Genomic DNA, 23,774 nt, shown 5'->3' on the forward strand with positions numbered 1-23,774 from the left:
TCTCTTTGTAACCTCATTTTAAAGTGCTGGCTGAGGTCTAAAAAAGAGACAGTCCATGATTCCAGCAATTGTGTAAGCCATTTGTTTACATGCTAAAATATATGGTTGTAATGCATTCAAATGCCATAAAATAAAATACTCCAAGAGAAACTACCTGCTGTTTCCAAGTGCAATGAAGCTTATAGGTCAGTACACCACCAACTCCCACTCTATTCCTATATGCAAAGTGTGAAGGATTTAGAAACAATGAGGCCTGTTTGCTAAAATGTACTTAGGTTACACTGAGGTACAAAGAATTTCATTATGTGAGACGATGCAGATGTAAAAGTCGTATGGGACATTTAGGGATTGGCTGCACTTGGTTAACAGTAGGGAAATATCGTGGTCTTGTTTAATACAAAAAATGTCTGCAGTGACAGTGAAGTTTTAACAAAACAACAGATGGGAATCTGGATGCAAACCCAAAAAATAGAATGCTGACACACTAAACTAAGATAGTGAACATGGTGAACATACTTGATAAACATCAGCATGCGAGCATTGTCATTGTGAGCGTGGTAGCATGCCGATGTTGGCATTTATTTCGAAGAATTGCTGTGCCTTAGTGCAGCCCTTGCAGAGCTGCTAGCATGGCTCTAGGCTGTTTTGTTTAAAAAGGTTAGGTAATATCTTAAAACAGCTGTAGTTTTTAGCAAACATCACTTAAAACAGGACTCACTAATGCATTGCAACTATTTTCAGTCTTTTTCGGTCTCGTCATGGAATCTGTTGACAGTATGCCAGTCTTATATTCTTCTTATTCACTTAAATGCTTTAGTATCCAGTTTACATTTTAATATTTGTCCAGTGCAGCATGCAGTGTGACGGACTTCAACCTTGCTTCAACCAGATACAAGGTGGTTATGTCTTAAATTGTCTGTTGCAAAAATCAAACTTGTGACCTTTAGTGTGGGTTTATGAGTTTTTTTAATCAAACAACAGATCACTCTACCACATTTCCTTTACTGCTCTTACTTGCCTCTCTCTACACAACAATGGGACTTCTTTAGATTTCATTAAAAAGCCTCAATCAAACATCACTACAGCATTTACACTTCAAACATGTTGGTGCATCTTCTGACAGAAAGAAGATGATTTTATCTGGTCAGGTGGGAGGTAAACTGACTGTTTGCCTCACAATGTGTCCTTAAACTTTAACACTTTCTCTCTTCACAGCATGTGTGTCTTTTTATCAGCCTTAACATCACAGAACAGTGTGTGTGCACAAGTCTGTGTCAGTTATCGTGTGTGTGTTTGTGTTTTTGCGTGTGTTGGTGGCATGCACACGTCTAGCGTCCTGATGTGAGAGACTGCAGGCCTCCTACGGTCTGGGAGAAAAGACAACCACAAGTGGGAGAGGTCTCATGCACACACATACTCACACACAATGGCACAGAATCACAGTCGATAAGACATTGAATATTCCTTCAACAAGTAGCGTCTATTTTTGTCATAAAAACCTTATTTTCTGTGCAGTGCAATAAGAATATTTATATTGTTTCAAACATAAATCCACTTTTCAAGAAAAGAATGATGCAGGTAATTGCAATAGTCAAAAAAAATAAACTTAGTATTAGAAAATAATTCAAAAATTAATTTGCCTTGGAAGCTGGTTGATAATAGCTCACTGCACTGGCGGATGTTGTAATAAATCTGTTTTTACAGACACTGCAGGAAGAATTACTTGATAAGGAGACTTTTTTCTTACATTGCTGATGATACACTTTCATTTTCTTTTAATGTACAAATTTAGAGCATCAGGTGCCATGTTACACCCCCAGTACAATTACTCTAATTTTATATTTCACGTGATTTGCTGACACCGGTGATGAGGCAAGAGATGCATTTATTGTATTTTTTTATGTGGTAAACCTCTGTGGCAAAACAGATTTTGCAAAGTAAGGTGTTTCTAGAGGAGAGCTTGCATATTTATTTCCTTTCTAAGAGTAAATAAAATTGTTACAGTGTCTCCTGTCCCAGCATTAGTGATAGATGTGACAACATTGTTGGATAATGCTCCCAGCAATTAGATCTTAAAGTGAGGCGATACAGCTGAAACTGGACTGAATAAACAATTCATCAATATTCTCAGATTTCTGAAAGGTGTGTTGTGCATCAGATCAGAATTCTACTTGTGTTACCTTCAGGGTGACAGAAAACATAGTTTGGGCAAAGCATCTGGAAAATACTCTATGTTCCCTGAGGATTTTAACAGTATATGCCTAAAGCAACAGAGCCACTGTAAGGCAACACCTGAGCATTGTTACCCACCGGAGTGGTTGCTCTTTCTAGTACAAATCTAGACATGAAGCTACAAAGAGATGAAATGTGTAGTCACATTAATTGCATCATTTTGTATTTTTTTTTAAAGAAGTACTATGTTCCCACGTGATAAACCAAGTGATTTGGTAACTCCAAACTTCACTAAATGTTATGAAATATTAGCAAGTCAATATTTAACCCAGTTTGGCTTCTCAGCTGTGAGAAGAGGAACAGTGAATGATGGAAATGTTTGACTTTTTGCTGTTTTTTTGTATTGTGAATTAAAATCATATTCAACATTTACAGCTACAGGGGATCAATCAATATCATCTCAGATGTTGACAAAGAATAAACACACGCTAGAGAAAATATAAATCATGAAACATTTAAATGGTTACAATTCACACCAGAAGACTCCCAGTGAGTCAAGGCATGTTAAAAAGCAGATGGATGTGTTGATAGGATTGAATCATAGTAGTAGTAGTAGTAGTAGTAGCATTTTTTCTTGGCAGCAGTAAGTCCTTTTCACCTGCTGTGAAAAGTGTCTCACAGTCATCTTTTCACAATGTTGGGAAATTGGGGTAATTGTAGATAATAGGCTACCATGTTGACAAAGAGAAATCACTGTAAAACAGTGCCAAAGCAGAGAATGTTACTTGCATAATGCTGCATTGTGCAAACATGATCAGAGCAATAAGTCCTGCTCAAATGTGAAAGTGGATGACATTAAATGGTGATGAGGATTTTGGATCAGACAAAACCCCCCCGGAAAAAAACCACAATTTTTTTTTTTTTTTTTTTTCTTTTTTTTAAAAAAAATTTTTTTTTTTTTTTTTTTTTTTTTTTTTTTTTTTTTTTTTTTTTTTTTTTTTTTTTTTTTTTTTTATTTTAAAAAAAATTTTTTTTTTCTCCCTTTCTTTTTTCTTCCTTTATTCCACCGTAATCATCGTTCTGACCAAACTGTTGACCACTGAGCAGGTTTGAGTTTGAACAGCGGGTTTCTGAAAGACTTTATTGAGCCTCAAGGGCCACAGACTTTACTCAATCCATCCTTCACTTGAAATGAAAACATGAAAACCAAAACAATGGTGGCTTTGTGGTATGTTTCCAGACATCTACAATAGGCCAATTATCTGAGCGCACATTTTTAAACAAGTGAGCTTACAAAGATGAAGCACCGCTTAACTGTAGAGCACACATCTTTTCTGCCAGCCCTCCAGTGCAGTCCTAACAAGCAATGGACAAAGCACGTCTTTTCCAACTCACTGGTGACTCATGACAGTAAAAATAATAAAAATGATCTAAAGTCAAACCTATCTCAAATTGTAGATGCCATCTTAGTCACTGCCTCAGCTCTTTCTTGTTTTGTTTTTGCCAGCTGGCAGATTTCTCCGCAATTTGAAGCAGTGCAACAATAAATCAAGAGGTGCAGCTGAGTTAGGCTGCATGCTTTTTGTTCTGCTCCAGCATACAGATCTGTTTCATAAGTTGTGTCCAGTTCTGTCTTTTGGAGAAAAAGAAAAAAGAAGACTGTGCACAAAGACGATCACATTTAATTTTTAACTGTATTTGCATAAAGCAGTAACATCACTCTTCTATTTTTAGCCGACACTGACTAACAGCAAGACAGCAGCCTGAGACTTTATACAACAATCCATAGCTAATGTCTCCTATAAACATTGGCATGTCTTGTGTTGCACCTTGACATGCTGAACTCCTGATTTTAGCCATGTGAGAATATTTCCTTAGGCAAAATCCAGTCCTTAAAGGAACATTTCTGATATTGATATTTGAGAGTTAAAAAAAAAAATCTGATAATAACCCCTTAAATTTGATTTAGTTTTTTCAAATTGTGACCAAGATATGTACTGAGTAGGGTACTTTACAGCTCTCTGGAAAACAAACTATGTTGTTGCATCACTGTTAAAACGTACAAAATATTTGGCATTTATGTACTGCAAGTTCTTGTTAATTCAGCCAACTTATACACAATAAAAGTATACACAATAAACTGATCTACCAGTATATCAGCCCAGCCAATGTATCTGTCTGGCTCTAGTCCAGGGACCTTTTTTCTTTCAGACAATACAAAATAAACACATTTTTTTTACTGCTTAAAATCCTTTGGTAGAGCTGCATGCAGGCAGGTAAGATGTGAACATGCTACTGATCAAAATGAATGTGATAAACTGGGAAAGTCCATTTTGGGTGAGTGTGTCAGAGTTCTGCTTTAATAATGACACAGCTTCATATCTGATAAGAGGCAGGCGGTAAGCAGGTCGCCTGCGATCGCTCAGCACGTGATCTCTCTACCTCAAATTAGCGGATTGTTTCCTCGCACAGCGTTGTGTAGACAGGAACAGACAGGCCTGTGATAGGGGAATCCTTCATAAACCAACTGCTTCTGATAAATAAACAGGTGATATTGTGTGTTCCAGGAATATGAATATCTTGGCTCAAAACACACCTTATTTAGACCGCTTCGAGGTGAAACAACTGTTTTTTCTTGTCAACTTCTGAAAAACAAAACTGAGAAAAGGTTTGTGGGTTTCATGCTTTACTATTCAGGGAGATGTGTGACAGGAGGCAACGGTATTACTGCATGCTGACATTTAACATTGTGTGTGTGTGTGTGTGTGTGTGTGTGTGTGTGTGTGTGTGTGTGTGTGTGTGTGTGTGTGTGTGTGTGTGTGTGTACGCCATCTGTGGAGCCAAATAAAGCCCAGGCACACTCCTCTCACCTAAACCTCAACACCATTAGGTCTCTCTTATTTTGTGGATTTTCAGTGATGCAGCAGCCATGTGGAAGTTTCTCATCTCTTGACAACAATATTAACCAACAGCTGATTATAAAGCTGAAACAATAAGTCAATTATTCAATTAGTCAGTCGATAGAAAATGACGCAAAAACTATTTTGATGGTGAATGTATTTTCTTTAAGCTAAATCGACTGGTTTATGGGAATATTCAGTGTATTTCCTTGTCTCCTTCGATGATAGATGGAATACTTGTATTTGGGGTTTGGATTGTTGGGTTCAACAAAAGATACAATTTAAAGACATCACTTTGGACATTTTACAGTATTTTCTGACATTTTATAGAACAATCAATCAATTAATTAAAAAATAATAATAGGCAAATCCAACAAAAACAATCATTGGATCTCAACTGAATAACCTCCACAGAATTGAACAGGCGTGGTTTATTTATGAGCAGGTTTGACTGGGAACTGATCATTTCATTGTTGATTGTGATATGTTTAGATACTGTCGTCAACTAGGAAACTATTATCCGTTTTATAAACATAAGTAGCTCACAATCCGACACACACAATCTAGTAGATAACAGCATGGAGTAGCAGCTGGCTTGTTTATTCGCCAACTAAGCCAAATGTCTACATTCAAAAACTTAATTGAGGGAAATAAATCTCCCTCATGCACATTATTCACTTTTACCTTAAATGTATCAATAATGGAAGCCACAATAAATGTGTTCAGGTACTCTCCTGTTATATTTGCAGCTATTACATGCACAGCTAAAAACTCACACAGCAGATGTCATCAGTTGCAAGCACACGACAAAGTCAACAAAGTACACACCTTCTGCACAGAGTTTAACTCATACGTCTCTCTCATTGTTCACACACTCCTGTACATTTTCATTTTTTTCTTTTGCAAAGCTGCATATTTTTAGACTTTGACAGTAACAGGGTGATGTACCTGCTATTTACAGCTGTGTGCAAGATTCAAATTAGGTTTTCTCTTAATGTTAACGTTCAAAGGTCATGCTCATCTGCTCTAAATGCCATGCTGACAAACATCAGGAAATGCATCAAACTGCAGAGAGGAAAGTGACATTTCTGACAGAAGAGATGAGCCAGGTGGTTTATAGCTTATTTAGTTTACTGTAGTGATTGGCAGAAAATATCTGCTGCTCCTACTGTACTACTCTGTGCATCTATCTCTCTGCTGGAAACAGACTAAAGAGGGTTACTGCTGTGTAGAGGATGTCTGAGCTCTTTTGTGATGGGCACCAACATGAGAGTGTAGGTTTTTACATATTTTATTTATGGAGTCTTTTATTTTTATTTTTTAATTTTAAGGAAAATCCTCTGAAAATCATCTAAACTATAACTCAAATTACTGTCAGACCCTTGGCTCCATTTTCCCTGTAATTAGTACCAAATTACATACTTCTGGCAGTTCTCTTGAAAATGATTAGGAAGTTATAGGCCTGTAAAATAAAGCGTTAGAGTTTTATTTCCCAATATGAAGGTTCAAATGCTGTTTCAAAGCCTTCTCCATGCTGCCAGAAATAAATGATGTATCATTAAAGTAGTCACATTTAAACATATTGAGTTTATAAACACTAAAATCAGCCGGTTAAAGACACACAGAGAAGAAACGCAGAGGACATGACCTCAGTCCTGAAAACAAATCTGCTGACGGAAACAGCTGGGCTTCTTTTGGTCAGGAATTAAATGATGCTGGTTGACCACACAGGACGAACATGTGCTCAAAATGCTGTTTTATCCCAGTCGTGACCACCTAAACCAGTAATTGCGGTCACAACAGGACATGATCATCAAACTGGTCAAGCTGGTGCGGCTTCTCTGACCAGTAGTTTTTTTTTATATTTATTAGCGATTTGATTGACTATGAGAGTCAAACAGCTGGATCAAGCTGGCTGACTAATCCAGTCTCTTTGTAGCCAGCAAGGTAACAAAATGTGACTGTCAATGACCCCCATGGTCCCCAAGGGTCAGCGTGATGTAAAGTGCATCATATGTCTGCCCATCATGCAGCCCAAAAGCCTTATTTGAGTGTTTGCAAAGCACCACTTACTGTACATAACTGTACAGAAGCAAGAAGCAATGTTAGCATTTGCATTCTTATGTTTTATGCTGTATTTCCTTTTGAATGCATCATGTATAGCACTTTAAATTACCTGTGTGTGTTAGATGTACAAATCTTCATGTGACACTGGAGAGGAACTAGTGACATTTGTCAGTAACGTAAAGTGCTAAAAAAAAAAATCTGAGAAAAAACGTAGCACACACAGCAGATTTATCTGTCAAGGGTTAGAAAACACACTCGTAGCAAATGTGATTTTACAAGATGGTCATGTAGAAGACTGTGCTGATGGGTGGAGGGTTGGATGTGTGTGTGTGTGTGTGTGTGTGTGTGTGTGTGTGTGTGTGTGTGTGTGTGTGTGTGTGTGTGTGTGTGTGTGTGTGTGTGAGAGAGAGAGAGAGAGAGAGACAAAGTGAGTATGTGGGTGTCTCAGTGTTTACCTGCGTGAGACAGTATGAGGGTGTTAACTGGTAAGAGCATGTAGGTGTGTGCTGCGAGTGGGACAGGATGAGTTTATGATAATAATCTCTTATTTCCATAGCAGGCATGCGTCACGGCCGGATCCTTGCCTGATTTCCTTATGAAGCTTCACAACAGCAGTGAGTTGACACAAACGTCGGGTTTCATTCCACACACACTTCTCCACACGAAACAACACTAAAACTTCCTCCTACGATATGATCCATGCCTAAATTTAATTACATTACAGTACAGGTTTTAAGTCAGACTGAGACCTTCACTGGAAAACAAAGTTATAATGATTGACCTAGTTATTGCAGGTCAACTACATATCTGACAGATGTAAATACTGGGACGGTGAGGTGTGTTTTTAATGTGGTTACTGATCATCTTGCATACAGGCCTTACATAACCTACGTGTCAGCATGCACACCAGATAGAGAGAGATTATTTTAATGCCAATACTCTTGTCAGATATTTGGACCAACTGGTCGCTTTATTGAACCTCATAAAAGTTCATTTTTGATTCTTCCCAAAAAACTAAATGGCCCCTGATGCAGGTTTCAAATTGGAGAATTTAGTCTCCACACTGAACAACATTCCAGCATACAGCTGCTTAAAGCTGTATGATGCTTATATATTAAAATATTTATATGCTTTCTCAAGCATGGTAAATGTTTTGTGCATGGTGTTTTGTGCATAATTTCATACACATTACAGACATAATTCAGTCTAATACACAGTATTTGCTTTCTTTGGGTAAACTGGGATTTTATCTTCGATTAAGTTCTGTGATTTTGGACATGTTGCCGTGCAACATGCGTTTGTAATGTGGTGTCTGGCAGAGTTATAAACATTAAATTGCTGCCTCGACTCGGCTGTAGTTTCAGTGTATGCATGAGGAACTAAAAAACATTACCAATCTTAAATCAGGTATTAAGTTGTGATGGGTACTGTTGTTCTATAATTCTCTGCTTTATGCTTTCTGCAGCAAGCTCAGCGGCTGCAGAGTGAAAAGACACTTTTGATTTCATATCCAGGTGCACAATAGGAGTTTGTCTAAATAGGTTTGAGTTGCCGCACATATTGTATGATTGTATGAATTTTGTTAGGGCTAGTCTATCGATTATCTTTTTTTTTCTTTTTCAATTTTGTATATCTTTTCTACCTGTAGTTCAAAGAACAAAATTTCATAAAATGCTGTAGGGCAGATATCTGTAAATGTATACACTTGTTCCATTATGACACAAAAAAATAAATGTCCCACATTATCTTTCCTAAATGGGAACTGTAACTGTCTCATTTTAAATCAGGCATTAAAGTTTCTAAGTCTTGGTGCATCAGCGGCTGCAGAATTAAAAGATATATTTAATTTCTTAACACTAGAATAATAAAAGAACAACAGAACAGAAGCATACGCTTCAATTTCAAAATGCAAAAACTACAAAAGAAACAACCAGTGAGAATGCCAAAGCAAACTACAGCAGCGTGCAGCTGATTGCTCCGTCCTTGCATGGACAGTTCTAGAAGTCGTAAGTATTCGGACAGTTTTAGAAGCAGGTGTAAATTTTCCCCCGATTAGATGATTATGGTTTGCATGATGAATGAAAGAACCGTATTGATTGTACAATTTCACTTGATGCTCATCTGAAATCAGATTAGGCCGAATATCAATCTTAGAAGCAAAATAAAATCATAAAATCAACCAGTACAAAAGGTTAATAAACTGTGAGCTGAGTTGCATTGGGGCAAGTAAAGTTATTCCACCCAGTACTACAAATGGATATCTTCCCAATTGCTTGGCTATAAAGAATCCCCCCCAAAAAAGAAGTGTTATTTAAAACTTTTTGATGTTTATGAACGTCTGTTACATTGAAGCCATTGACAAATGAGTTGCTACAAAGCTATTAAAGACCATCAGCTCCACACAACTCTCTCTGTATTTCTCAGTATGGCTATGTTCAGAAGATTGTGGCGTCCGGCCACTTTCGCGCGCAGAAACGCGAGTGAAGATAATTACCACTTCGGAAGAGACCATAATGGGTTTTTAATCCTCCGTGTCTTCCTTGGTTACTGGTAACTGTGTGGAGGAGAGGTGGGGGGTGTGCGCGATCACAGAAGGCTTGTATCATGTGGGCAAGCCGACAGTTTTGTTGTCATTACTTGGGGGCGACAGAAGCTATAGCTTTAAAGTCCCCCTCCAATCAAAAATATGTTTTGCTTGTTGTTAATTCCCTTGGATGTTTAAGCTTCACAGTGCAGTTTGACACTCAAAATTAGTTTCTCTGTGCTCACCTCAAATTTAGGTAATTCTAAGAATGTTTGTGGAGATATAACAGACAAAGTATTATTCAAAGATTTTCTTTCTGGGTATTTGTATTTCATAAAAAATGTCAGGAGGGGATTCATTACACACAACTAACAGTAAAAAATCCACAACTACAGTACCAGATACATTTGAATATAGGCCTATACATACTAAAGCATTTTTCCCCCCTATAAAGGCACCACAACCACCTCAAATACTTCCACTTCAGAAAATGGCATTGCCAACACCCTAAATACATGACCTAAATATCCGTGTGCCCTGTGGCTACAGCAGCTTTACACTTAGTTGCCCGTTTATTAAGTACACCAAGCTCAAACTAATGCAGTCTATACAATACAACAATAAATCCTAAAGTCACAAAGGTTATGATAACTATTTTTTTCTTGAAACTGTTCAGAGAGATGTTGATTAAACTGTATGATTCTTTTGGAGGCTGCAGTTGGTGGTTTTTCCATTTTTTTGTCCACCCCATTTATATCAATGAGGGAAGGCTAAATAACAGAAACACCCTCCTATATTTTCCACTATATGTCTGTATTGTCTGGTTCACAGTCAAAGCAGCTGTTAGCTCCTCACAGCTACAATGTGAAATAACGGGAAACACATTCCACCTCCTACATGTACATTAAGTGTCTGAAGGGTGCAGACTGCAGCACCAGTCAGCCTTTACAGAATTTCTAATATCCATTTTACGCTGACTTAAAATGAGAGGAACCAGTGAGGTGAATAGTATCTTCCTCACAACCGCAGGTGACTCAGAAACACACAAACACACTCACACGAGAATTAAGATGTGAAACTTCAAAGTTCAAAGAAAATGAAATTCTAAATGCTGATGTGGATTTTAACAAAATGTTTAAGTAGGCTAGGTCTGTTTTTAGGATTTTATAGCCATGTTTTTTTCTGTCATGGCTCAGATACTGAAAATGAGGCATTTAGTTATTCTCTTATATTCGCTCTTATAAATAATATAGCCCTGTATTACAAAGTTCAAAGTTAAGTTTACAGAAAAAATATTGATCATTCATTTTGCTCAATAAGAGTGTTACTAGACACTTTTACTGTTTTTAATAATTGTGTCATGTTTTAAATAAAACAACTCAAACACTATACATCCTATTACAGTTAAAGGGTTTTTCTTTTTTAGATATGACAGTTGTGGGGTATTAATACACAAAAACATTTCGTTACAGATCATTAATCCCTGCTTGTGTGATTTGACTGAATTTCCTTCTCTGTGTGTGAGAAAGTGCAAGAAGTAAAAACAAAACCCAAAATGTCAAATGTGTACCATCTCATCACACAGGAAGTGCATTAGGCTGTGACATTTTGATTAGCCCATCGGTTCTTGTTGTTTTGATGTTTACAGAGTGATAACGTGGCTGTCAACAACATCGCAGACAGATATTTCCATGTCATGCAAAGGATATCGTAATATTTTGTTATGTTATTCAAATCACACGGGCTTTTTTTTTTCAAAAAAACTAAACCGTTTTTAAAAAGGAAAATATCTTAATGCAAATTCAATTAGGACGTATTTTATGCACGCATTGTTAAATGACTGGAGTTCTTCTGGTTTGGGATGCACTATTTTTAGATTGGCGAAATAAAACGAACTTCTGCCGATCTGTATTCTTCATATTACCAGTTCAACTTCGAATAGATAGTTCAAAAAAATAAAGTAACAGCTGCTGTGGAGTGATAGATTATTAAATAGATAAATAAAAGAGATGCGTTAAAAAGCAAAGACTCGCCGCAAAACCCCTGCAGCGTCCCCCATTACGCGTCGAAGAGGAATCAAACTGGATTTAAGACGTGCGAAGTGAAAAACATTTTGGACATTTGGACTTCATTTTTTTATTTTTATTTTTTTGTAGTTCCAGCGACGTTTTGTATATGGAAGCAGCAACGGCTCGGCGGACATGATGGAGTTTTGCAGGCCATTTCTCAACATAAACTTCGTCCAAACGCGATCTGTAGGATGTAGAAAAGCGAAGCGAAATGCACAGACGTTCATTTAGAAATCACAGTCACACACAGTCTAATTAGTCATCACTGCGTTTAGCTTGAAGGATTTTTTTTCTTATCAAATCTTGAGTCATCTCCTGCAGCTGCTTCCTAATTAATTTCCAACAGCAGCAGCAAATTAAATAGCCTATAAACAAACTTAATACGGCTATGAAATCTGAAGATTTTTTTTTTCTTTTCTTTTCTTTTCTGAAGTGAGGACGTGCTTAGACCCTTTTACTGTAGGATTTATAGCAAAGCCGTGCTCCCACAATATATTTATGAAGGCTATATCTTATCGCGGCTCATACATGTTTGTTGTTGGTTACGAATAACCTCATTTGATAAAGCATTTACTCTCCAACCCATCAACACTGTATATTAGCCGGTAATCGTACACAAAAAGGTATCCAATTATTTAGTTATTGATGGTGATATATTCCTTTAAAATGGAGGTGTGTAACATGTAGATCAAATACTAATTAATAAGCAAATAACCAATATTTTTCGTTTGGGTAAAAATGACGTGTTACATGTCATAGTCTTGAAATCCTGTTAAGAAAAGTGACACGTTTTAAAATGACAACATGTTCTAATGAATCTTACCGACTACACGAAGTAGGAGACAAGAGGAGATTGCGCAATATTTCACAGCAAAACTGGTGTTTTATAAAAACGTATATTATGTGGATTTGAATTAATAAAATTCGGCCAGTACGATAAATAGCCTACAAGAACAGCATAGGCCACTTATTCAAACCAAAAACAGCAGCGTCATTTCGTTAGTGGGAATAGGCTATTAGTAGGAACATAATAAATCATCAGAGAGAATACACACACCGCAAAGCAGTAGAAAGTGACTAAACTCAGTACTACTAAGCGCCACAGCTTCACTATTCAGAACATAAAGTCCTATTATTTGGTAGACTGTGTTATGGTGATTATTTGTCAGAAAAGTGTTATTTTCGTGTTAGACTTTTTACTGAAAAGATAATATGCTTCCTGTTAACACAGATGTTTAATAATGGGTGTTTAATGATGTAAAACAGTGGCTGGTTGTGGTTCATGTTGGTGGTGGATCGAAATTTAACAGAAACGTTTCCAAAAACAATGTTTTAAGTTCACTAAAATGTAGGCTACTTTAGACGCAGGTAAGTTAATTGTAGCAGAGAAAGATACTGTTGGAGTGAACAGGCTGTTACCTGTGGGAAGGAGTCGCCCTCTAGTGGAGACACAACTGCACTACATGAGTCCGTCTGAGACAGAGACACACACACACACACACACACATACACACACACACACACACATGATTATTACTGTCAGTCACCTTGCCTAAGGTTTCAGTTAACGCCTATACGATGGCATCTGCTCCCACCCAGGTAAACCCTCCAGATATGATGACTTCTTAATGCTGTGATGCAGTGGAAACACTCGAACACTTATTTGTAGCAGAGAAAGACATCGTTGGAGTGAACAGGCTGTTTCCTGTGGGAAAGAGTCGCCCTCTAGTAGAGAAAAAAAACTGAACTACATCAGTCCGTCTGACACACACACACACACGCACACACACACACACACACACACACACACAATTATTACTGTCAGTCACCTTGCCTAAGGTTTCGGTTAACGCCCATACAATGGCATCTGCTCCCACCCAGGTAAACCCTCCAGATATGATGACTTCTTAATGCTGTGATGCAGTGGAACACTTTATCAGGCTACAGCCTCTAATGAGCTCATAAAATATGATGCACTGTTACGAGTTCAAACAGTATATGGAGTCAAGACATGTTATTGCATCCTTAACAACTGTAAATGACAAGAGCTGCTGTTCACAATGAGCACAACTTTAACATTTGGCACTTGAGATACATTTATATACTAGGATTTTCTAAGAATACAAATGTCTGTAATCTAACTTGTTTTTTTCTTCTTTCCTGTCCCCTTCATCATCTCATGACCCTTCAGATTTATCCTGTGGCCCTTTGGGGGGACACGACCCCTTGGTTGAGAACTACAGGACTGAAATACCAGAGCTGTATATAAAGCAGCTCAAACTAGCTCCACCTAGATTGGTTGCAACAGTAATTGATTCATCTAATGTCATAATATATCAGTTACAGAAGAAATGTTTCTGTAGTACTGATACTTCTGAAATACTTTGTTTGCATGTTACATACTTTTAATAAAGTCAAATTTTACAGGCAAAACTTTTACTTGTAATGGAGTTTCTTAAACGGTTGTACAAGTAATTTCACTCAAGTAAAAGATCTGAGTACGTCTTCCACCGCTGTCCACTCTGGGGGGAATTTTGGAAAAGCTCAGTTGTTGGTTTAGTGTGGACGGACTTAAGGCAGAAAAACACAGAAACGGATGCAACAATGCCAGCTTAATGTGACTTACTCTTATTGTGTCCATCAACATCTAAATGCCTGTGGGCATCGGGCCAAACAGCTTCTACCTGGAGACTGAGCTAAATTAAAAAAAATTTAAAATCAGCTACGTGTTGCACTTTGAAACATCAGTATATTCTTGTGAACACTGACCTTTCAATATATAGTTTTCATAAACAAATGATTCCATGGTGGAGATGATTGGTATCTTCTAACTGGTTTAACTGTTTCTGCTAATCTCTCCCAGAATAAAGACTTACTATACTTTACAATAAACCCTGCTTTTTTTGCTACTGTTCACGCCCTCCTCTCTCATCGCTTTGTTTGTTTTTAAGATCAAGAAGAATAATGGAAGGAGCCGATAACAGCCACCTCACATTTAGACATGAAGTTGAAACTGTGTGGTTAGAATTGAGAGGCAGAGGATGGCGATGTGTTAGAGGCTGCAAAAAGTTATTATTTCTGCTGCTTGGTACCAAATGAGATGTACTGAAAGGATTTACGAGAAACATCAAAATAAAAGCCACACTATGTTTTGTTCCACCAAGTAAAATACCTTGCATGACACCACCACTGTGGATTCCTGTCCTAATTTTATAAACTGTTGCGAGGTAAATGCTAAGTAATACACAGGAAGGAAGTACATTACTTTGTTAGAAATTACAGGTTATATTTTGTAATCTGTCTTTTGTCCCTGTGGCTGTCAGACTATTCGATCCCCACCTATAGACTGTTAATATTAATGGACAGCGCATGTGTGGCATCACCCATTGATTTGTGGAGATCTGTTATGAGTCGTTGAGTTTGCCGTTACGGGCGCAGCCATCCTGGTTGCGGATGTGACGATTTTAGACGAGAGGGAGGAGTGAGGGAGGAGCTAGGTGAGAGTTGGCAACGCTGCTTACACTCTATATTACGTTACACACTTTCACCGGCAATCACATCATAGCCACGCCCTATAACACATAGTTTAAAAAATTAACATCATTCTGTGTTGCAGAAGACTTAAAACTAGCGATTGAGAACTATAAACTCATTATGAAAATGTTTACTGAGGTAATAAATCAAGTGAGAAGTGGGTCACTTTCTCATAGACTTCTACAGAAACAGACCTCCTCTTGCAACCGCACATGTCGCCCCCTGCTGGAATTCAGATAGAATGCAGGTTTAAGGCACTTCCGCATTTGCAGTACTTCGCCGAACCGGATGCTTTGTCCATTAATATTAACAGTCTATGTCCCCACCACAAAACGGCAGGATGGTATTTCCTGCACTCGGCTCTTACCGTGTCCCAATATGTGAAATACTGCCTATGTTTTGTCAGTGCCACATGCACGCGCGGCCAGTCCGGCAAGCAAAACTAAGAACAGAGAAGCTCAGATTACAACACTGTGTGCACCAGTGGTGGAAGAAGTATTCAGATCCTTAATTAAGTAAAAGTAGCAATACCACACTATTAAAATACTCTGTTACAAGTCCTGCATTAAAAATGTTACTTAAGTAAAAGTATATAAGTATCATCAGGAAAATGTACTTAAAGGTCCCATGGCATGAAAATTTCACTTTATGAGGTTTTTTAACATTAATATGCGTTCCCCCAGCCTGCCTATGGTCCCCAATTGGCTTGATATGGTGATAGGTGTAAACCGAGCCCTGGGTATCCTGCTCTGCCTTTGAGAAAATGAAAGTTCAGATGGGCCGATCTGGAATCTTGCTTGTTATGAGGTCATAACAAGCAAGGTTACCTCCCCTTTCTCTGCTTTGCCCGCCCAGAGAATTTGGCCAACCCATGAGAGAGAGACATCATGGCTTTCAAATGAGCAAAGTGGCAGTTGGTCAAGGCCACATCCCCACCCTCCACCTTGCCCCTCCCTCTCTCCTCCTCAATAGCTACAGACACAGAAATGGCACATCCTAAGGAAAGCTCATTGTGGGACTGGCTCTAGTGGTTGTAATTCTGCACCAAGGCTGCATTTCGGGAAAGAGACTTCAGATACAGTATTAGGGGACCACTAAGGTCTATAGAAAAGCATCCAAAGAGCGCCATGTCATGGGACCTTTAAAGTATTAAAAGCAAAAATACTCAATGCAGAAAAATCCTCACATTTTCTAAACTGGAAACTCAACTCAAATATCGTTCTGTGTTTAATCAGCTAAATATTTCAGCTGGACTTGGACAGTAACTAAAGCTGTCAGATGAATGTAGTGGAGTAAAAAGTACATTATTTCCCTCTGAAATGTAGTGGAATAGAAGTAGAACCTGGCATGAAAAGAAAAGACTCAAGTACAAGTACCTTAAATTTGTACTTATGTACAATACTTGAGTAGATGTATTTATTTACATTCCACCACTGTTGTGCACATAGAGAGTTCATTCTCTGCTCATGACGCCATTACTCCACTATATCTTTAAATAGCAAATTGTTGTTTGCTTCTATATTATTGTTCTGAATGTTGAGTAACCATTTTAATCTTTTATTGCAGCTTTGTCTCCATGTTACCATTTCTTACTAGCATTTAGCAGGCTGCAACCGCCAATTATTTTCTTGATTCATTGTTTAGTCTATAAAATACAAAAAATACCGGCAGTTTAAAAAAAGGGCCCAGTATCATTTCCCACAGCCCAATGATATGTATTTAAATTGTTTTTGTTTTATTTTATTGATAGCTAACTGAATGTCTTTAGGTTTTCATATATGACAAATAAAAGCCTCAAATCTTCACATTTAAGAAGCTCTAACTAGAGAAAATTTGAATAAAACTGCTAATCCATAAATTGACTAATCCTTCTAGCTCTAGCTTTTAGTACTCTTTGTTTTAGCTTTTTCATGCTCCATTTGTAAACAATAGCTGCTCATAATATACATCAAGTTTTCTTTTTTAAATTTATATGCATCTGTTCTTGCACTTGCTGCTGTGTGGGATCAATAAGTTGATCTAAATTAATAAAAAAATGAAGACGCAACAGAAGTCTTTAGTTTTGTAACAACTTACAGTGTATAACAAACATGACTTGATTGCAATGCTATGAAAAAGCTAAATGCATCATAGAGGCCACTAGAGGATGACAGTCCTCTCAAAGATGGCATCTTGTTTAAAGTTTTTCTCAGGCTTCAACTGAATGCAGTCATTGCACACATTTAAAATGCTACCCAAACCGATTTTAGGTTAGACAGCAAGGCCATTTTAAAAACATTAGTTGAACTCTGTAACCTCCATATTTCACAAATCAGGAATCTCTAGTAGGATGACATTAGTCATTTTTCTATGGGAGTTAAGAGTTCGAAAAAAAGCAGACAAATGAGTAAGCTAGCCACAGAATATGAGCATCTGAAAACTTCTTCGTCAATTGTAACTTCTCTTACAACACCCGAGTAATGAGCAGAGTGATGTTTGTGGTGTTCTTAGTCATTTACTGTATCTTAGAGCGTAATTTGTGATGAGTAAAGGTGCAACAGAACACACACACACCCACACACGCCCACAAACTAGTGACCTACTATTGTTTTCAACTTGACAGGATATTCAGCTTTTGACATTTATTGATCTAGAACTCATTTGACTCATGAGAACAAACACCACACTCTTATCCAGAGTGTTATGAAAGGTTTATCGTCATTTTGGGACACATATCGCCAGCTCTCAACCCAAATCTGCAAGCACAAAGACATAAGCAATCATGCCTCACGCGCAGACCTTTTCTAGAAAGTGACGGCTTTTAAATGTTCACTGTTCTTGTATTCTCTTAAAATCATACTATAAATGGAGCTCATGTTCAATTATGAGAAATTATCTACTTTTATTTATGATTTCCAACGACTCTGTCTGCATTCAATTCATTCAATTGAAACCTCCACATGGTACCTCGACCCCCCTGGTAGTACATTACCGACTCATTCATTTCTACAGTGATAAGGCATTTTAAGGACAATGTCACGGTTTCACATTCAGACAAACCAAAACCAGTTTGATTGAAACCAGTACAAAGCTTACAACAGACGCACATAAAAGCAATTCTGGCCCCGTCTTCTCTTCTGTGTTTTGTTACTTTCTTCTTCTTTTTGCATTGCAGCTTGTTTTTGTATGTTCTCGTTTTCAGCATTTACTGTAAAGCGCTCACAGTATAAAAATACACTCAACTTGGATCATTTCAAGTGAATTGGGGTCAAAATTGCTAATGCTATTGCCATTTTCTACTAGCTTTGGGCATTTTCAGAGGCGATCACACCCTTTAACACTGGAAGTATCACTGCAGCACACACACTGAAGCAGAGGATAGATACAGCATGGATTAAACATTTGGACGTTCTATTTTTGTGAGACCAATTAGCCAATGTTAATTTACAACAAGAGGTGTAAGTCACTGTTAGGGATGTGGACCTTAAAGAGAGTATATTTAGGGTTATATTAAAATACAAATCTGCTCAGTTTTAGTCCAACATTCTATAAATGCAGAGATTGAAAGTCCATTCTTGATCTTAGAAACAGTTGTTGACAAGAATATCTTAACACAAGGTCCTTTGAGTATCTGTTTTAGATAATTGTCTATTTCCAAAGTCAGGACCAAACTTTCAATCTGAACTTTGAAGCAAATATGAAAGAGAAGTCCTTAAAGTGCACGGAAATATTAAATGTTAAACTTCTGACAACTGGACAAACTCCGTCTGCTGAGGAAGACTGTAATATAATTGAAAGCTCCAGAACAGCTAGTAAATGGACTTTGTGGTGAGATTGTTTTGTTAATCTATAAAATGTGTTTGACCCTCTAAAGCCTAGACAAAGAAACTCCTGGACATAGTTTTATATGTTTGCTAATTCTGAGCGTATTCTTTCAGTCAGAATCAAAGGTTATATAATATGATTCAGGGAACCAACCCTTTCTTTCTGGTGCAGTGTGAAGTCATCATTTATTACCTTTGTGTGAGCAAACCATGTTTGACATTAAACAAAATGGCCCAGTGAAAAAAAAACTATGGAGTTATTAAACGGTTTTGTTGAATAACTCTATTGTCAACCAGGGCATTTTTGTTTGTTTATGTGAAAAGTTGTATTTAGGTGTATTGGAGTTTGGTATAACCTTTTCATCAGTGAGTTACAGCCATTTAATGGATATTGTCCTGAATGTTGTTTTAGTAAACAATGTTACATTAATACATTTTGGTGTCTTCATATTTTGGATAATATCACCTATGAGAGGAAATATCAAAGTGTTATATATCATTGGAAAATAGGCAACGCAATCTGTTGATATAATCAAGACTGCAGTCGTTTTACATTTTCAAAAATAAAAACGTTATTCTTCAATGCAACCTGCACACTTTAAGGGTTACAAGGTAGCAGATTAAATTATAAGTCGTCACTCATGTCAGGTTCAATGTTGGCTTTTGTACATTAATAGTATCAATTCCCTTGAGGCAAATACATTTTCAGATGTGCAATAATTTGTATATGCATCCATTTGTATGTGATATTTCAGGTGGAGTATTATCATAAAAATGTAAAATAGTCTATGCTCAGACTGAAAGAACAGGGCCGATCGTTGTTTACCTCGACTGAGCTGTGGTGCGAAGTACATTTCTAATCTCTCGTTTCTGCTTTAATCCTCTAGATGACACATAGCAAGTTCTCACTTCTGTAGCTGCTCTTATCTGCTGAACCCACATCTTTAATATATTAATAGATTCCTCTCAACCCCAGTTGAAAGAAAGATTTTCTTGTAATGTTGTATTCATTGTGTTCTTGTAATGTTGTATTCATCTCAAGGTCCTTTGGTGTGTGAAATATTAGAACTGAAACCTCTTCTTCATGTTTCTGCTGAGTGGTGCTGAATACGAGTCCCTCACTTCACCTGTAGATTTATTATCAAATCTAGAAGGTAGATCTTTCATTTGATTCATCTGATCGGTCAGTTTTAATAGTTACTATTCGTATAATTTAAGTTACAGTTAATCTAATTGTGTGCTTGTAACAGCAAAATCAGCATCCATTTAGCTAGATAAGACAGTTAAAGGTTAATGTTAAAAGTGTGATTTTTTGACAAAATAGACCGGCGTCCTGTGATTCTTTACCTGTTGCTCATACTCAACCTCACACCCACCTTCTTCTTCTTTTCTTTTTTGTACAGTGGTATTCAAAGTCATGTCAGGGGACTCCCGTGAGTCCTCGTGATTTTTAGCCATGTGATCCACAGCCAAAAAGTCTCCATGTATCATTAGAACTATTTTAGTTACAAAATGCGTACAGACAACCCGGTCTCACAGCAGTTTGTGTAAATGTCAACGTTATTCTTAATCTATTGATACGTGTTCACAGAGACGTTTTTCTCGTTTTTTAAGTGTAACTATCACGTTATTTTCTTGGGGAAAGGACGCCGGGAGGCGGCCGAAAAGGAAGCTCCATAATCCGGGAGGAGCCCGTCAGGCGGCCCGCTGGGGACGCGCCACAATAACGGGATGGCGGAGGTTGGGTTTAGGAAAAACCTTACGGGGAAAGGGTGCCTTAAACGCCGGGAGACGCACCACAGTAACACGCGGGACAAAACGCCACACGCAGGGACACCATCCCCGGGAAACAAAGCGCCACACGCGGGACACCATCCCCGCTCGCCCGGGTGAAAGTCCGGTGTTGTTTGACCCATCCACCACCCCGACCAATGTCCCTACGCGGATTTTTGGCTTTTTATATTACTCCCTACCATTTTCGTGCTGTGGCCACAAAATATGCTTCCCATTGAAATACATTACTTCACATATTCGTGTTGTCCACCACGTAAAAACCGACAAAAACATCTCCGTGAACATGTATCAATAGATTAAGAATAACGTTGACATTTACACGAGCATGTAGGCATGTTCTCCACTGGACTGGCACCCTACAAGGGACTTCATCCCCTTTTCTTGCACATAGGGCCGTCGTCGAGGGCACTTTATCATGCTTCATCTACCGGGGCATCCGATAGGTTGTCAGCTAACCAAGGTATCTGGTCAGTGCTGTTTTGCTTCAACACATTTTGGTTTGATTGTTAGTGAATGCCTTTATGTAGTAGAAGTGAGTTACATTTTAAAGTTGACACTGGTTGCTAGCTTACAACGCAAACAGCAACCTATTCAAGTTAACTGAACAATGTAGTTTAGTGGGCTACTTTAAAATTAGTCCCACCCCCACAATCTTTGCCAGGTATTTCTTTGTTTCTTGCCTGATTTTGTTATTAATCCATTATTTACATACAGCTAACTCTCCAGTAAAGAGGAACATGGTTGCTGTGAAATGGGTCATGCAAATATTATCCATGTAGGCCTAAAGCTTAGATAAGTGTTTATCCAAGGATGGGATCATGATTAATAGCTACATCAAATACTGTATTTTTTAAATGTATGGGGGAGGGAGTGGGTTTGGTGCTTCTCTACCCGGCAACAGAGTGCTGAGTCATCTCTGGCGCAGCCCTCCCACGCCTACCCACGCTGCACTGTTCTCGTTCTCTCTCAGTGGTGGAGATGCACGGCCATGACATGATACCAAAACTAACTGCATCACTTCATCTAGGCCCACAGATGACAAAAACACACATTTACGGTAAACGAGGGGTGCCTTGACGGAACAGGGCTGGCATAAGTGTGTGTGTGTGTGTGTGTGTGTGTGTGTGTGTGTGTGTGTGTGTGTGTGTGTGTGTGTGTGTGTGTGTGTGTGTGTGTGTGTGTACCTTTTTCTAGCACTATATGGAAACTGATACCACTTATAGATCATTATGAAGAATGTAAAAAAAAATAGTGGGAAAAAGAGATATTATGTGTGTATTCTCTAGACTACAGTTTCATGACAGTCCAGTGGAGAAATCGTGCTGCTAAAAATAAATACAAATACAACAGGCTAGCAACAATCGGATAGCAAACAAGTAAAATTAAATTTATAGGCGTGATTAAATTGAAATTTCAAATAGATTCAAAGTTTCTGGATGGACAGCATGACAGTACAGTTCTCAACAAACCAACACACTTGTAAATACAAAGCAGGTCTTAACTACCGCTGAGACATCAAGTTATCCATGTTTTTGTTGTGTCAATTTGTCAGTTTTGAACACAGAGGGATTTAATTAGAAGGGGGTTTAAAAAGGGTCAAGGGACTTTTTCCCTCAAATGCATGCATAAACTAAACAGACTAAAATAAACTTAGCACAAAAAGTAAGGTAACTGGTAGATTATTTCTCTGTGGTAACAATGCTTTTTGGCAATACATCTTATACCTGTTTAGTTCCCTTTCAAATGGTGCCCCATTTGTAAGGAACATGCATTTGTGGGATGAGCAGCAGCGCTGAGTATGTGGGTTGCGCCAAACAGCTTATTCTGCCATTGACTCGTTTGGTGTTTGGTGGATTGGATGATTGAAGTTTGAAGAAAAAAAAAGACATATTGGTAATTTAACAATGTATTCATTTCACAAACAGGAGCCTCAGTAGCGTGTGGAAGAACCATACACAGCCACAACAGACTGGCACCTCCTTCTCATGCTGGTCACCAGCCTGGTCACACACTGCTGTGGGATGGCATCCCATTCTTCAACCAGCATTTGTCGCAAGTCAGCCAACGTGGTTGTGTTGGTCACTCTGGCACGAACAGCACACCCAAGCTGATCCCACAAGTGTTCAATGGGGTTGAGGTCAGGACTGCTGGCAGGCCATTCCATCCTCTCCACTCCCACATTCTGGAGGTAGTCTCTGATGAACCCCGCCCTGTGGGGGCGAGCGTTGTCATCTTGGAGGATAGAGTTCGGTCCCAGACTGTGGAGATATAGGATTGCCACTGGTTGCAGAAACTCATCTCTATATCTCTCTGCATTGAGATTGCCTCCTATGATGACCAGCCTTGTTTTTCCAGTGAGGGAGATGCCGCCCCACACCATCACTCTGCCTCCACCAGAGAAGATTTGGTAAATTTTTCATGGGGCGCAACCCACATACTCAGCGCTGCTGCTCATCCCACAAATGCATGTTCCTTACAAATGGGGCACCATTTGAAAGGGAACTAAACAGGCTTTCCAACGGTATAATATTTATTGCCAAAAGCATTGTGACCACAGAGAAATAATCTACCAAATACAAATTTCCTTACTTTTTGTGCTAAGTTTATAAGTGCAACCTGCCCCTCATGAGTTTCTTGATTGTAGTATTTTCTTCAGATTGAATACACAATTCTTTTGTATCTGAGCTCAAAAAATGGTGAAGACAGGAATGATGACCTTTGTAACTTTTTCAGCTGCTCAGTTATTGTATGTCCCTTACATCATTGTGGATGTAAGGGACATACAACTTGTCATCTACATGTCCCTGAGGTCCTGGACATGAGAAGAACCTGGGCTGCGCCTCAACATCCGTCAGCATATAAGTGCGCTGACCAGACAGGTCTGGAACGCATATACGAAGAAAACCCAGTG

The 23,774-nt window shown here is 38.3% G+C and overlaps 1 long non-coding RNA gene across 2 annotated transcripts in view; it reads right to left on the reverse strand.

Moving 5' to 3' along the window:
• Window positions 1–23,774, reverse strand: part of LOC120547508 — an 87,467-nt gene that overhangs the window by 36,669 nt on the left and 27,024 nt on the right. Inside the window, exon 3 of one of the 2 annotated variants that reach the window (XR_005637070.1) lies at window positions 13,152–13,205. The exons of the other annotated variant lie outside the window; for it this stretch is intronic. This is a non-coding gene — a long non-coding RNA (uncharacterized LOC120547508). The remainder of the gene's footprint in view (window positions 1–13,151; window positions 13,206–23,774) is intronic. 2 annotated transcript variants of the gene reach the window in all.

This window comes from Perca fluviatilis, chromosome 19 (genome assembly GCF_010015445.1).
Source record: "Perca fluviatilis chromosome 19, GENO_Pfluv_1.0, whole genome shotgun sequence".
Classification (NCBI taxonomy): domain Eukaryota; kingdom Metazoa; phylum Chordata; class Actinopteri; order Perciformes; family Percidae; genus Perca; species Perca fluviatilis.